Source organism: Gopherus flavomarginatus, chromosome 7, assembly GCF_025201925.1.
Source record: "Gopherus flavomarginatus isolate rGopFla2 chromosome 7, rGopFla2.mat.asm, whole genome shotgun sequence".
Taxonomy (NCBI): Eukaryota; Metazoa; Chordata; order Testudines; family Testudinidae; genus Gopherus; species Gopherus flavomarginatus.
Window position 1 is genome coordinate 699,041 of NC_066623.1, and position 16,689 is coordinate 715,729.

The window sequence follows — 16,689 nt, forward strand, 5'->3', positions numbered from 1 at the left end:
AGAGTCTGGGGCTGGGGAACGTATCAGACTAACATTCTCTGCTACAGTGGGGAACGTGTAACACACTCACCACTGGACTCCATGTACAATGCACATGGGTGTAGGGTCAATATGCAGGCCCAGTGAGTACAGCATGTGACTGTTCAGTTTCAGGATGAAGCACAGCTTCTTGGGCTGCTCTGAAATTGCCCGTTTTGCAATAACTACTCTCAGGCAGCATTAAGTTTCAGCTCAGACACTTAGGGGATTGGCTTGCAGTGGTGCTGCAGGGGTACAGATAAGGAATGTAGCCGACTATGTGCTGACTCTGACTTCCCGCCTGTCTGTGCCCATGGGATGATTCTAGCCGCGGCTGCCCCCCAGAAATGCATGGAAGATGACATCTTGTTCTACAAAATTACATCCTCTGCCCTGTGTGACTTTGCATGCACCATATGTGTAAGGTTGCACTGTGCATGCATACGTAAAATTGCAGCCTTCCTAACAATTGCACAGCACACCACTGAGAGCCTGTCTGGACTTCAGGTCTAGATCAGGGGTTCTCAAAACTTCATTGCACTGCAACCCCCTTCTGACAACAAAAATTACTACATGACCCCCAGAGCGGGGACTGAAGCTTCATCCCACCCACGCCCCACTGCCCTAGGTGGGGGGGGCCAAAGCCAAAGGACATCAACCCTGGGCAGGGGGCCTGTAACCTGAGCCCTCACCCAGGGATGAAGCTAAAGCCTGAAACCCATGGGCTTCAACTTTGGCCTCAGGCGGTGGGGCTTGGGCTTTGGCCCCAGCAAGCCTAATGCCAGCCCTGGCTGTTGTACTTAAAGTTCTGTACAGAATCTTTTCAGGGGGAATAAGGCAAGCGCCACATTTATTAGTAATACGTGTATTAATTAACACTGTATCATATGCATATGATAAATATTACACTCATGCACTCACACAAGCACACTCTATCTTCTTGTTACCAACTAGTTGCTCCCTCTAACTGCACTGGCCAGGTGAGTTAGATAGGGGACAGTTGGAGCCGGGCTTCTGCCGATCTGGATTGATGCTCCCTCTGCAAGACACCTCACATTTATAGCCGCTTCCCTCTCATGCAAATCTGTACCAGATTCAAAATCTGTGTCTGTGTCCGTTGGTCCTTTGTCCTGCTTTCTTCTGGGTGTTGTCCCAATGCTGCAAAGAGGGTGTTTTCAAAAGAAGGTGCTTGCTTCTAATCCCCAAGGCCGTCAGTATGTCTGCTCTTCTTTAACTAGCCCACTTGATGGATTTTATTGTGCTTGGGTCTGGCTTCCAGCCCCTCTCCAAGGGTTGCAACTGTCTGGAGGTGCTGTCTTCCACACCTTGCTCATTCACACCTCGTTCATTCAACAGGGCAATTGATTAAGGGAGTGGAGGGGAAGATTTTATTCTACTAGCAAAAAGACATTTTTCTTCTACTTTAACTATCCTTAGGGGCTATAACATTATACCAAGGCTCAACACAAAGTTTTCTATAAGTTTTTCTACATGGGGATCTGATACAAAGTTCCTATATCAAAGGACTTGATACAAAGTTGTATGAAAATAGCTTAATACAGGGCTATACGAAGAAGCATAATACAAATTCATATGAAAGTTATGTGAAGATGCCTAATACAGAGATTTATCTACATGGCGACCCCATGAAAACAGGGTCGTGACCCGCTTTGGAGTCCTGACCCACAAATTGAGAACTGCTGGTCTAGAGCAGTGTTTTTCAAACTTTTTTTTCTGGAGACCCAGCTGAAGAAAATTGTTGATGCCCATGACCCAACGGAACTGGGGATGAGGGATTTAGGATGTGGGAGGGGCTCAGGGCTGGGGCCAAGGGTTGGGGTGCAGGAGGCAGTCAGGTCTTTGGGTTGGGGGTGCAGGCTTTGGGATGGGGCCAGGGATGAGGAGTTTGGGGTGCAGGAGGGGCTCTGGGTTTGCGGGAATCAGGGCTGGGGCAGGGGGTTGGGGTCCAGGAGGGGGTCAGGGTTCGGGGCTGGGGCTGAGGGATTTGGGGTGCAGGAGGGGGTTCTGGGTTGGGAGAGCTCATGGCTGCACAGGGGATTGGAGCATAGAGTTGGAGCACGGACTTACCTCCAGCGGCTTCCAGTCAGTGGCACAGCAGGGGTGCAGAGGCAGACTTCCCAGCTGTCCTGGTGCCGCATACTGTGCTGCACCTGAAGCGGCCAGCAGCAGATCCGGCTCCTAGGCGGACGCGTGCAAACAGTTCTGCGTGGCTGTCAGGTGCAGGCACTGCCCACCCCAGCTCCCATGGCTGGGATCTGACCAATGGGAGTACAGAGCTGGTGTTCGGGGTGGGGGCAGCATGTGGAGCCCCATGGCCCCCCTGCCTAGAAGCCAGACCTGCTGCTGGCAGCTTCCGGGGCGCAGGGCGGTGTCGGAACAGGTAGGCACTAGCCTGCCTTAGCTGGGCAGGACCGCTGACGGGATTTTCAACGCCACAGTCAGCAGTGCTGACCAGAGCAACCCAGTGCTGGGTCACGAGCCAAACTTTGAAAGCACTGGTCTAGAGGCTTGCCAGTGCCCTGGCTCCACTGGAGCCCTTGCTGCTGCCCTCCCTCCACAATTCAGGAACTGCAGATACACCAGAGACTAAATGAAACCCAGGAGGGTGAGGAATTCCAGAGAAGCTGATGAGCAATGAGAGCTTGGCCGGGAAAGGCCCTTTGAGCTCAGCAGCCTGGGGCTGGGGGTCCAAGGAGGGCCCCGGCCTACTGCTGGGAATCTCTGGGAGCTGGTGAGTGTGTGTCACGGAGCGTGGAGGAGTCTGGTCCAGCACCCCTCTTCCTGGGACTCTCAGAGACTCTCAGCCAGCCAGTAAAACAGAAGGTTTATTGGACAACAGGAACATAGGTTACAGCAGAACTTGTTGGCACAGCCAGGACCCCTCAATCGAGTCCTTCTGGGGTTTCAGGGTGCTTGGATCCCAGCTTAGGATACCCTGAATTCCACCCACACACCCCCGAAACTGAAACTAACCCCCTCCAGCCGGCCCCTTCCTTTGTCCAGCTTCCTGGGCAAAAGTGTTGACCTCCCACCCCCCTTTCCTAGCTCAGGTTACAGGCTCAGGTACAGGGCCGGTGCAAGGATATTTTGCGCCCTAGGTGAAACTTCCATCTTGTGCCCCCCAACCCCACCAAAAAATCACATACATTATACACAATACACGGTCATGAAATTGTGCCCCAGACCTTTTTTTTTATCTGCCATGAGGCTGCATCAACTGTAAACAAAAAAAAATGAAATTTTATTCCTATCAGTCCTTTTTCTTGTTCACTATTAAAAGCAAAGGATAGAGAATGCATGTCACTTACTATAATTAACTATTTGAATTTCATCAACTGTTTGACTTAAATATTGATTAAGAGGTCAAGATGACTTTCCCTTAAAATTAAGCAATGTTGATTGTAATCAGAAATACACCTTTTTTAGTCACGTATACGTCCTTCCTTCATATCAAAATCTGACTGGGAGTGCTGCGGAACCCATTCTGCCTAACTCGCCATGCACCTCCAAATGATTAAAAACATCAAATGGTACAAACTCAATTTGAATGAAAAATTTCATTTTCTAACTAAATAGGTCACACACACTCAAATAGTTGCCAAGTGCTCTCTGTGGTGGTATGTTCATCTGCTCTAAATGCCTACTAACTTCCCTGTGAAAATAATCTTTGATCCAATGAAAGCAGGATGGAAAAGCTCCCCCCCCCCAGAAGACCTAAGACATGATGGCTGGATGACATAAACAGACACCTGTCCCTCACAGGCACTACCTCATAACATGCCAATTGTGCTCAGGACAGAACATCACAGAGGAATATTATGCATTCAGTGGTCTCTACAGTGGCCAAGCAACAGCACGACAACTAACCTAACCAGTCCATCCAACTTTTTTGACTGCTTCTTGGGCACTGGTGAGGGGTAACGGTGCCAGACTGAGCCCAGTGATGGGTGCAGTACAAGTCCACAAACTGAGGCAAGGTGCTGGGCCTAGAGTCCTGCTGAGACTGCTGTCCTGCACCAAGTGGAGCACAGCCTCCATGAGGAGAGAACTCAAATAAATATCACGCTCCTTCTGCATGATTCCCCCAAGCACTTCTTCAGGCAGCTGCTATGGGGTCACTCACAGGCTTAGGCCCGCCTGTTGCAGGCAAAACACAGCAGCAGGGCTTAAAACTCAGACAGGGCTGCCCAGAGGACTCAGGGGGCCTTGGGCAAAGCAAAATTAGGGGCCCCTTCCATAAAACATTTGCAATACTATAGTAACATGTATTAGGAAATGTAAAAAATAACTAGTGAAATACATTCAAAAATTAACTTGTAATAATTTGAAAATACACTAAATACATTATTTAAAAACATTAAAAGCTGTAATGGTCTATATACATTTGCAATTACATAATGGGCAGATGATGGGTGATTGTGATGGTTGGTACCAATGGGCTGTCGCTGCCTGGGGGTGGTGCTGTTGTTGCCCAGGGCTGGTTGGGGAGCTGGGCTCTGGGTTCAGGGGTACCCAGTTCACAGGGGCTGGGCTCAGGAATGTGGAGAGATGGGGTCAGGGTGGTGTCCAGCTCAGAGGGGCTGAACTCGGAGCTGGGGGTCAGGGCTGTGGTGGGGATGGGGTCAAGGGGGGTGCCTGGGGGCACTGGGGCAGCTCAGCTCTGCAGGCTGCTGTTCTCTGGAGCAGCCCACATTCAAGGGGAGCAGGAGCAGGGACCAGCCAAGGACCAAGAGGGCAGGAGCATAGGAGCCTGAGGCCGAGCTGTGGGGAAGCACTTGCTTACCTTGCCCAGCACATGAGCGTCAGAGTCTTCTTTCTTCCTCCACTCCACCAGACCACCACTGAGGCTCTTTTCTTCTCCTGCCCCTCGCTGACCTATGAGTCTATGAGTCTATGAGTCTATGTGGAGGCTGAGCCAGGGGGCAGCCCCCGCTTTCCTCCAGAAGCCCTTGTGTCGCGCCATCGCAGGGCTCCTACCACATGTGCTAAGCAGAGCTGCGCAGCTCTGCCCAGGCCCCTCCCCATGAGAAAAATTGCATAGGCTGGAGCCCCTGCTCTGGGAGGGAGAGGGATTCTGATTTCTGAGCCTCTGCTAGCAGCCCAGGGATTCCCCTGGGTCAGGGCGCAGCCAGCAGTCTGAACCTCTGGGCAGTCGCAGCGGTGCCCTGACCCAGGGGACTCCCTGGGCTGCCGGCTACCACGGCGGCACCCTGACCAGTGGGACCTCCCTGGACTGCCGGCTGCCACGGCGGCACCCTGACCCGGGGGCCCCTAGGATACCGGCTGCCGCGGCGGTGCACGCTGACCCAGGGTCAGTGCGCCTCCGTGGCAGCCGGCAGCCCGGGGTTTCCCTGGGCCAGGGGATCCCCTGGGCTGCGGGCTGCCGCGGCGGCGCCCTGACCCGGGGGACCCCCTGGGCTGCGGGCTGCCGCGGCGGCGCCCTGACCCGGGGGACCCCTGGGATGCCGGCTGCCAGCGGCGGCGCCCTGACCCGGAGGGCCCCTGGGATGCCGGCTGCCAGCGGCGGCACCCTGACCCGGAGGGCCCCTCGGATGCCGGCTGCCAGCGGCAGCGCCCTGACCCGGAGGGCCCCTGGGATGCCGGCTGCCAGCGGCGGTGCGCGCTGACCCAGGGTCAGTGCGCCTCCGCGGCAGCTGGCAGCCCGGGGTTTCCCTGGGCCAGGGGATCCCCTGGGCTGCCGGCTGCCGCGGCGGCGCGCTGACCCAGGGGACCCCCTGGGCTGCCAGCTGCTGTCGGCAGCAGCGGCCAGTCAACCATTTAAAAAAAATTTTGGGGCACTTTTTGGCGCCCCCAAATCTCGGCGCCCTAGGCAACCGCCTAGTTCGCCTAAATGGTTGCACCGGCCCTGCTCAGGTATCGTCCATCCCCTAAAGTCCTCCCCTGCTCTCCCATCCCCCGTGCAGACAGCCCCTACTCCATCACAGTGTGTCTGTGCGAACTGCAGCTCAATTCAGTCACTTCTTCCAGATTGTGATCTGGCTGCAAATCCAGTTCATCCCATCCTATTATAAACAAGAGACTGGTATGAGCACTGGCCCCTTCCAGCAACCCCTGGCTTGATTCCTTGTGGGGGTCTCTTTGCCAGATCACTGGCCCCTGGGCTTCTTCACTGACCTCTCCAACCTCTGCCCCTCTGAGCCTCACCCCCATACCTGGACTCCTTCCCCAGACAGGGCTGAGCAGGCCTGGATTTGCCATTGGCGGTCCTGGTACATAGGTAGGTTCAGTCCCTCTGCGATCTCTGCAGCTGGTGCTGCACTTGCTAGATCCTGCTTGTTGGCAAACACCAGCAAAGGGACACCAGTGAGACTCTCGTCCTCGATCAGCTCCGCCAGCTCCTGACGAAAGACAGAACGAGCAGTAGGCCCTGAGCACAGACAGCTGCAGGGCTCCGCTGCCAGGGCCTCGTTCCAGGATCTTGCACCCGCCTTGTCATGTGAGTGGAATCTGGATGATGGGTTGTGGGGATATCCCTCACCAAGTGTCACTGAGCTGGCACTTCTCTGCAAGGATCCCTGGGATACTGCCAATCCAGCAGGGGGTCAGAGAACAAACCACAAAGGGCAGGGAGTTTTACCCTCCCTGAGGCTGTCTGGAATTGGCACAGCCCTTCCTGGCATCAGTCCCCTGCCAAAGGGAAAGCCCAGCATGTATAACCAGTGGGTAGCCTTGACCGCAGCCTCTGACTATGGCTTGGGATGTGAGTTAATCTCCTGGCTCCGCCCTGGACTCTGTGACCTCAGGTGTGTTCTGCTCTGGGCCTCAGGTCCCATCAGTGTCATGGGGCTCACAAGCTGGGGAGGAAACATTCCTCACCACGAACCCCTTTGCTCCCTGCTGTGCCTTCCTTCAGCTCAGGATCCAACCAGCTGCTGGGGAAGTACATTTCTCACCAATCCCTCCGCGGGGGATGGGGCAGGTTCAGCAGGGGCTGGGGTTCCAGCCCAGCTTACTCTCAGAACTGAGTAGTTAACAACCCTGGTTCTCTCTGCACTCTGCATCCCATAGATATCCCCCCTCCCCCGAAAAGTCTTAAATGGCCAGTAGATACTGTTATACGGGGCAAAGTAGCTGTTCCAGCAGCACAGCCAAGACTTAGCCCCGAAGACCCCCAGAAGCAGGCACATCTGAGACCTGTCCCAGCACACATAATGTCAAGCACAGTCGGCCCACAAGTCAGTGTATTTTCAGGGAGGCCGCATCGCACCTGCCCGGTCTCCTCAAAGCGTTTCTTGTCAGCACTGTCAATGATGTAAATCTGCCACCAGAACAAAAGGGAAAGTCACCCATTCACTTCTTGCTCCCCATGGCACCCTGCATGTCCCACCTTTATAGGCACCCTGTCCCCCAGGCACCCCTGGGTGGGCACCCACCAGTTTTCCCTTTGCAGGTGGGACAAAAGCTCATGCTGTGGAACCCCAGTATTAGACCCCAGCTGGTCCAGCTTCCAACACTTCCTTGTGAATGGGGCCCCTTGAGTCGTCCCTGCCCACCTGGGGGCTGGGCCTCATGCTCACCAGCATGTCTGTGTTGCCCAGGTACTTCTTCCACTAGGGGTGGATGGCACGCTGCCCACCAATGTCCCAGACATCAGCCTGAAGCCATGTGAGTGCACACTTTTTATGTGGAACCCCTGCAAAGGGAAGTAAACCAGGCTGTAAGTCCAGTCAGGGGAGGAGAGCCCACCTCACCCACTATGCACTAGGTCTGGGGTTCTGCACCTAGCTGCGTGGGGGTGATGGTGCTGACCTCCTCCGATGCCAGGCACCTCAGCAGCGTGGTTTTTCAGGCATTGTCCAGCCCCAGCAGCACGATCCGCAGTTCCTGCTCCATGGAGCCCTTGAGCTTTTGGATGGCAGCGAGCAGCCCCTGCAAGGACAAAGGGACCCTGAGTGGCTGGGGCTGGATCCCGAAGCCCCCCAGGCATGCTTGGGGTGCTGCAGAATCCCTGGCTGGGTGGGTTTGAGCTGGTTCAGAAGACATGCTGGAGGTGCAGTCAGGGAATTGACTGATACAACCGACAACCAAGAGCCATCATTTCTGGGATCTATCACATGTGATTCCACAGAACCTGCCTGGAGAGTGAAACTGAATATTTATGGCATTACAATTGGACTTGAAAATTGACTGAAGAGCTGACATCAGCAATCTCAGACGTGATTTCCAATCACCTTCAACCCCGCCCAGAGCTGAAGTCACCCAACCCACTCTAACTAGCCCTGGACGTACTCTGAGCTGCGTGGGCCAGTTCACCACAGAAACAGTTTTCAAAGACATAAGCTGAGCACTCAGCGTGTATGTGATGAAAGGGCCACAGACCAACAGCCTCCTTATCCACAGCATGGCAGTAGTGGGCCTAGTGAGGAAGGTGGAAGAACTCGGAATATTTCATGATATTGGACTTTCAAAAGGAGATCCAGTACAGATAATCCTAAAACACAATGCTGCACCATAGAGCATACATACCCCTCGCAAGATTCCTATCCACTTACTTTATAGAGTGGAAACTGAGTTAAACAGAATTAAATAGATTGGCATAACCGAGAAAAATCTCCTAGCCAACAGCACAGTGTGCCCCAATGGTACCAGCTATAAGGAAAAATAGGAAAATATGAATCTGTGTGGATCTTAAGACTCAGTGAAGCCATTGTAAGAGAAAAAATATGTCTTCCCAGCACTGGCTGACTTCCTCCCCAAAGTGAAAGGAAGTACAGGATTCTCCAAGCTGGATGCCTCAAGAAGACTCTGGCAAATTCTGGTAGCCAAAGAAAGTGTTAAACTGACTACATTTATCACACTCTTTGATAGACTTTCAAAGATTACTTTGGGATTACCAGTGTGCCTGAAATTTTCCAAAGAAAGATGGCAGAACTGTTAACGAACACAAATGGAGTTGTTATTTGTATGGACAATATTCTGATATATGGGGAAGAACACACCAAAACTCTCAACGAGGTCCAAAGGTTAATCATTTAGTCTGGACTAAAGCTAAACAAGGAGAAGTTTGTTTTCTGCCTACCCCAAACTGAGACAATAAACAAAGATGGAATCAGTCCTAGACCTGAGAAAGAAAAGTAATTTGAGAATTGAATGTACCAGAACTAAGACGCCTACTGGTGATGGTGAATTACCTTGGCTGGTACCCACACGACCTTTCTGCAGTGACAAAACCACTGAATAAACTATTGAAGTCCTGATTATGGGGCCAAATCAAGAAATTGTCTTCAAAAAGGTAAAATAAATGACCCCAGTAGCTCTACCTCTCAAGTTCTATGTGAATAAACCCACAGTGGGGGTCAGTGGAGACACAAGCAGCTCTGGACTAGGTGGTGAATTGTTGCAACAACGTGGCTCTGAGTAGAAGCCAGCTGCATTTTGCTCTTGCACAGTCACAGATGTGGAAAAATGATCTGCACAAATGGAAAAGGAGTGCCTGGCAAGCTTCGGGGCATGCGAGAACAGTACAGAGACTGTGTGGACTGGATTCAGTTACACTGACAACAGACCATAAACCACTCGAAACCCTCTGTGATGGGGCGACTGCCCCACGCTGGCCCATAAGGGGTTAATAGAGCCCTACGGAGTCTACGCAAAAGGCAGCCAATTAGAGAGGAGCTGTAAGGAGTAGCCAATCAGGGCCTGGCAGGCCCATATAAGAAGAGCTGCAGGTCAGAGCAGCTTTGGGAGCTACCCGAGCTTGCGGAGAGAAGGTCAGGCCAGGCTCCTAGCAGAGGAAGGAGCACCAGCACCAGCACCAGCACCCTGGACAGAGCAGTTCTACTAGCAGTGAGGGGGTGGGGGAGCTAAAGGTGGCTCTGGGTTGGCTGCGGGAATTTGCAGACTGATGCCCTGAGGGAAGGGCAAAGAGGGTGCTGGGGGCAGTGGGGAAATGGCCCAGGGAAAGGTACTGAGAGGTTGGAGGGGATGCAGCAAGTGGCTGCCATCTAGAGGGTCCCTGGGCTGAGACTCGGAGTAGTGGCACCCCGCCCCTCTCCCAGTGCACCCCCCCCTCCACTGCGGATTGCCACTGAGGAAGTGTCCAGACGATTGGCTGTAATAGCCAGTGAGGAAACTGGCTCGACTTCAGCAGACTGCAGTTCCCCCGGAAGGAGGGAGAACAGAGCGTGACATGGCCAGAGGGCTGTGTCATGAAGAGGATGCCACGCTCCTGGGAGTGATGTGAGTCCTGAAGCAGAAGTGACAGTCACGAGATACCACCAGAAGAGCATGCACCGGCTAGCAGAGCTAATCCCCAGGATAGCCAGCAGGAGGCGCCGCAGTGGTGAGTGAACTCTGTCTCACCCTCATCAGTGGAAAACACCTGGTTCAAGCACTGCTGAGATGCCAGCGTCTCTTGCTAAGGTGAATACGATGTAACCCAATTGCTGAATATGTTCCTGGGAAAAACCGGTGAGTAGCAGACACTCTGTGACAGAGCCAGCATTGCGCTCAACTCCCTGAGCTCACAGATCCTGTAAAGGCATATGTGGATGCTGTGCGCACATATAGACCAGCATCAGAAAAGAGGCTACATCTGCTACAAAAAAGCAACCTCAGCAGACATGCAACTTCAGGCAGTTCTATGTTCCATTAGGGCCAACTGGCCCAAGTATCTAAAGGACACCAAGGAAATGACAAAACACTACTTTGTGGTACATGGACAGTTAAAACGAGTCAAATAGACTCATGAATAAAAGTAACTGCATTGTAATTCCTGCGAAATGAGAGAAGAAATCCTAAACCTCACCTAGGAAGGACATCAAGAACTAACTAAACACCAAACACCATGAATGGGCCATCCAGCTAGTGTGGGCGCCGGGCATCAGCAAGGACATAAAGATAGAGTATTGGCATGTGAACACTGCGGAACTAACGGACCAACACAACACCTCTGCCAGACAGATCTTGGAAGAGACTAGCTGCAGATTTGTGCCAAAGGACAGCATTATCTTATTGTCATGGACAGTTTTTCCAGGTATACAGAAATAATGTACTTGAAAGACATAACTTGTTGCAGTGTTATCAAGAAACTGAAGTGCACTTTTGCTCATTTCTGTATTCCAGAACAGCTAGTGATGGATGACAGACCCCATCTCACGGCAGCAGAATTTGAGTCATTCTGTAGGAAATATGACTTTGATCTTATTACTAGCAGCCCACATTACTCCCAAGCAAATGGAGAGGCTGAGAGAGCTGGACAGGCTGCCAAGAAAATCCTGCAGGAGGAAGATCCATTCCTTGCTCTTCTGAGATACAGATCAACACCAACAGCAGCTCCGGGAGACAGGCCCACACAGCTCCTGATGGGAAGACAACTCAGAGCAACAGGTTGGAACAATCTCCAGCATGGCCAGACATGGAGAGAGCAGCCCAACTGGATCAAAAAGCTAAAGAGCTTATGGGCAGCTTTCCAAGAGACATCACTGAGAGAACTGCCGGGTCTAGCAGTGCACCTGGAGACCACATTCTTGGCAAACTCGATGGAGGAAAACAAATTGACAACTCCAGCTCTTGTATAGGAAAAGAATTAATCGCCCAGATCACGGGTGATCCAGACCGACTGGGGAGCGTTCAACAGAAACCATCAACATCTACCGTTTGTTCCTTGGAAAACACCATCAATGGAGCAAACTCTACAGATGGTGAGTGCAGATTCCAAACCTACTACAGCCAGTCGGCGACACTAACTGACAAGCAGGTGACCAAGTTGTTACACATTCAGGTCACGTAATTAGAAAACCAGTCCGCGACCTGGACACTTAACCGAGTGATACCGCACTTCAGAGACAGCGCACCACTGTCAATCCCGGATGTGGTGGGAATGCAGAACTGCAAGGGGGAGAGGTACTGTCCCTTACTGTTCAGCTGTAATGCACCTTTCTCAAGCTGCCCTCAGCAGACAGGGCAGCGCATGAGAGGGGCTCACGAGTAGCACCGCAGCCGTGTTGTGCTAAGAGGGAAGCTTTGGAGCCAGGCCATAGCTGGCGCAGAAGCGTGGCAGTAACGGAGGAGAGGAGGCTTGTAGGGCATTGTGGAGAGAATTGGGGCTGGCCCCAGAACCTCATGGGACCAGGCCAAGGGCTGCTGCTGTCCCCACCCCTTGGTTCATCCGCATTTCAAGCCAGGCCCCATTCCCAACCTGATTCAGGTCCCCAGCCACCTGGCCCCATCCCAGCTCTCAGCCTCTGGCCCCATGGTGCATTTTGACTCCATCCTGGCCCCCCAGGGCCATCCCAGTTCCTGGCCTCCCACCACTTTGCTGATCCCAGCACTGCCCCCCTTGCTGACTATGAGCCAGGCTCTGTCCCCTTTTGCCTAGGCCCTGCCCTCCAGCTGCTGCTTCGCTTGAGAGATTAAATTGGTGCAGCCTTCCAGTGCCCCCCACCCCACGCACACTGACAGGTTCCACTCTTGGGAGTGCCAGGCCCTGGCTCTGCCATCTCAGGGGGGAGGGTTTGGGGTTCCCAGGTCCCAGTGCTGGGATAGTCACACTGAACACCCCCATCCTGTGAAGCGGCCCCACAGGGATCGAGCTGGGAGCCGGCCCCACTTACCTTCTGTACTTCACCCATGGTCTGGGAGACTCTACATCCTCCGTAGGGTGCAGGGTGCTGGGAGCTCCTCTGGGCTAAGGGCCAGGTCCCGGCCCGCAGTTGCGTGCCTGACACATGTCCCTTCGCCTTCACGGGCAAGAGGATTAAAGCTCCAGAATTAGCTGTAGTTCCTCCATTTACCCCCAGCATTAAATACCTCCCTAGGTAAATCCCACAGCCAGCTGTCGCCCAGCCTGTCACGGAGTCACCAGGCGATGCTCTGGAACTGCTCCCCACCAAGCCAGTCAGGACTCTGGGGAGCCTCCTCTCCCTTGGAGCAGACTTGTTCAGGGCAAGAAGCTCACACGGCTTCACCTCCTGGGTCTCTCCTTGGAGCATTCAGCATCCTCTGCCCCTCCGTGCACTTCCCCCAGCGAGCCCACCCCAGCGGGGTCCTGGGGAAGCCAGAGGGTCCTGCACCCCCACTTTGCAGTCAGATGTGACTCTTAGCCAGCCAGTAACACAGAGGTTTAGTCGATGACAGGAACAGGGTCTAAAACAGAGCTTGTAGGTACAGAGAACGGGACCCCTCGGCCGGGTCCATTCTGGGGGGCAGTGAGCCAGACCCCCACGTCTGCACTTCACTCCTCGTCCCCAGCCAGCTCCAGACTCTCAAAATCCCTTCCAGCCCCTCCTCTTTGCTCAGCTCCTTTCCCGGGCCAGGAGGTCACCTGATCTTTTTGTCTCCAACACCTTCAGCTGGCACCTTTGCAGAGGGGGGCCCAGGCCATCAGTTGCCAGGAGACAGAGTGTCAGGCATTTAGGTGCACTGGCCCTTTGCTCTGTAGCAATCACACACCCTTATTCCACCACCTAGCTGCTTAAGAACTGCATAGGGGACACTGAGGCACCACCACCGTATTCAGAGCAAACGTTAAGAACATTCCCAGTTCGCCACACAGCCCCTCCCACGGGCCCAGCCCTAAGCCACAGGGGAAGCAAAGCCCCTTTCCCATCCTTGCAGGGTCGTGGGGCTCAGAGCCCCCGTGGTGATACCACTGTGTCCCACTTGAGGGGAGGAGCCAGCCCAGACCCATGACAGGTGAACTCCTCCCAGCATCAAGGGGCCTTGGCTCCCCTAGACCAGCCTTCCAGGCCAGTCATCCAAGCCCATCTGCTATGCCCTATGGGACAGAGGTGAGAGCAGCAGCCCCCAGGCAGGACCCATGCCAGCAGGGAGCAGGTGCACTGGGTACAGGGCTGAGGTGCCAGAGCCCTGGAAGGCAGTGGGGGCTGGAGGATGGAGGAGGCTGCACCATGCTGGAGGCACTGAGGTGTGGAAGCAGGAGCCCAGTGTCACGGAAGAGTCAGGGGCGGGGGGGGGGGGTAGCAGAGAGTTCAGGAAAGGCTGGGGAGGGAGAGCAATGACCAGCTCCAAGCAGCAGTCCTGATGGCAGGCAAGGGAAAAGGTCTGGCTCCTGTAGCAGCAAGGACAGGGGTGGGGTGGGGTGTTACCCTTTACTGAGAAATGGTGCGGCAGAACTTTTCCCAACGAGAGTAACTGGGAAAAGCCAGCTCCAGCCTCAGCCTACCTACAAACCCATCCCGCTTGCTGTGGCTCCTGGGCCCAAGTGCAGGCTGGGGCGGAGGCCCCAGCAGCACAGGGAGATGGATCAGTGGGAGTCCTGCCCCCTCTGGTACATCCCACATCCCCAGCATTGACCCATTACCACTCACCTGCTCCCTGGGGCTGAAGCTGCAGCTCATTCCGATGTGGGTGTTCCCTCTTCCCCTACAGGGTGCAACCCCCAGTTCTTCAGCACTTCCAAGCCCTGCTGGCTGCATCAATCCCAAAGGGGTCAAGTTTGTTCCAAGATGTGAACTCATCCAGACTCATCACTGGGTCACCAGGGGCCATGCCTTGGAGCAGCGCCGCTGCAGGGCTTGTCCTTGCAAAAAGTGTGGGCACCAGACCTGGCATAGTAAAGCGGCGCTGCCAGACTGCAGAAAGGGGGGGCATAGAGCAGCCTGCCAATCCAGGATGGAGCCATAGGGTCAGAAGTGCTGCGTGGGAGTAGGAACAGCCCTCGATATTTTGCTGGGCAGAGCAGAAAAGGTTTCAGTGCTCTCCCTGGGGGCCAGATAAAACCAGCCAGGCAGCACAGCGGTATGCCTGTCCCTGGCAGTCACAAGTCCCTAGAACAGCCCTCAGGAGGAGCAGATATGGCATCCCCCTAAGGCTGTCCGACAGCAGTTCCGGGCCCCAGGGCAGAACAGTCAATGGGCCCCAGCCCGTGTGGACGCATCTGCCTGACATTTGGGTGGTGCTGTGCCTGCGCTGGCTGGTGCCCAGCGAGCTGCCAGCTGCGCTTTTCCGACCTGGCCAGGGATTCCACATGCCCGCTCGGCTACCTTTGCCGCTGCCGGTACCACCCCTTGAGCGCCAAGGAGCCCTGCGGCCCGCCCGGGTGATTGCCCCCTCTCCCCTGCCCCCCGTCTCATTGCAATTCAGGGAGCCTGCAACTTTACTGGAATGACAAACTGGGACTTGGGCTGAGGTGGTGCCAGGTCCAGCCGGGGCAGGAATGACCTTCAAGGACAGGCTCACCCACTGCTATGATTCCCCCTCCCTGCTGTCCCTGAGCGCAGGCTGTCACGGCCTCCCAGGGCTCAGACTCTCAGCTCCATAGGGCCCTTGGGAGGAAATCCCTTCAGAGCGACAGCCCTTCTCGGGGGTCCACTCTCTCTTCTACCTCCCAGGCAGGACCGGCGCTAGTGGTTTGAGCGCCCTAGGTGCACGGCAATTTCACCGCCCCGCACCCTGGTCCTGCGGCTCCGGTGGAGCTGCTGCAGTGGTGCCTGTGGAGGGTCCATCGGAGCCGCCTGCCGCCCCCTCCGGCAAAAGGGTGCCCACCAATTATTCTGGCACCCTAGGCGATTGCCTAGGCTGCCTAAATGGTAGCGCCGGCCCTGCTCCCAGGCCTGCACCTCTCTGAGTCTCTAGCATGCCTGGCTCTGCTGTGGGCCCCCACAGGGAGTCCCCTTGCTCTGGGCCCCCGGGGCCTCCACACCCAGAGGGAATAATGCCCCTGCCCCCAATCTCCAGCCTGAAGTGACTCTCAGCCAGGATAAAACAGGAGGTTTTTGAACGTCTGAACCCAGCCCAGGCCGTTCTCAGGGACCCTGGGCCTGGCCAGTCTCAGCACCATCCATCTGGGCCTGTCCCACATCCCAGGTGGCTCAGGCTGCCTTTTGTCCCCAGTCCAGCAGCAGCCCCCTCCTTCCAGAGATCATCCTATATCACCTTCCCCACCAGCCCCTCCTCCGTCCTTTGTCTTCCGTCCCAGGCAAACAGGTCACCTGGGCCCTCCTTCTGCCCTCCTTTGTTCCCACTAGCTGGCCCCAACTGCTCCCTCCTCAGCCCATTGTCCTCCCACTGGGCACCCAATCTCCAGGCCGTTGTCTGGGGTCCTGGCTGGTAGGCGAGGTCACACCTGGTCCTCTGCAACAACAAACCCCATCCCCCACTTTGTTAATGCACAGAACAGGGAAACTGAGGCACACACTATGTTCATGCAAACCATTGAAAAAATCCCCCACTTGTCACAGTGGGCGGGGCCGCACCACTGGCGATCCAATCAGTGAGCACAGGTGCTACACAGCAGAGTATGGTGATGGTCCCAGTGAAGTGGAGGAGCCTCTGGACCAGCTGTCCATCCTGAGCCCAGACTGAGCTGGTCAGCAGCCTGTGAGAGAAGCCAGGAGGTTATGGTCCTGAGAGCCCACGCCCTGCTGCCCGGGGCGTCGGGGGAGCAACGGGATGGGGACGAGGGCCCAGCCTTGCTAGCCGGGGCTTCGGGGGAGCAACGGGATGGGGACGAGGGCCCAGCCCTGCTACCCGGGGCGTCGGGGGAGCAACAGGATGGGGACGAGGGCCCAGCCCTGCTACCCGGGGCGTCGGGGGAGCAACGGGATGGGGACGAGGGCCCAGCCCTGCTACCCGGGGCGTCGGGGGAGCAACGGGACGGGACGGGGACGAGGGCCCAGCCCTGCTACCCGGGGCGTCGGGGGAGTGACGGGATGGGGACGAGGGCCC

The 16,689-nt window shown here is 55.3% G+C and overlaps 1 pseudogene; it reads right to left on the reverse strand.

Annotated features, from left to right (window-relative positions):
• Nucleotides 1–5,908: 5,908 nt before the first annotated feature.
• LOC127055451 (ADP-ribosylation factor-like protein 3) lies at nucleotides 5,909–15,110 on the reverse strand (annotated as a pseudogene).
• Nucleotides 15,111–16,689: the final 1,579 nt, after the last annotated feature.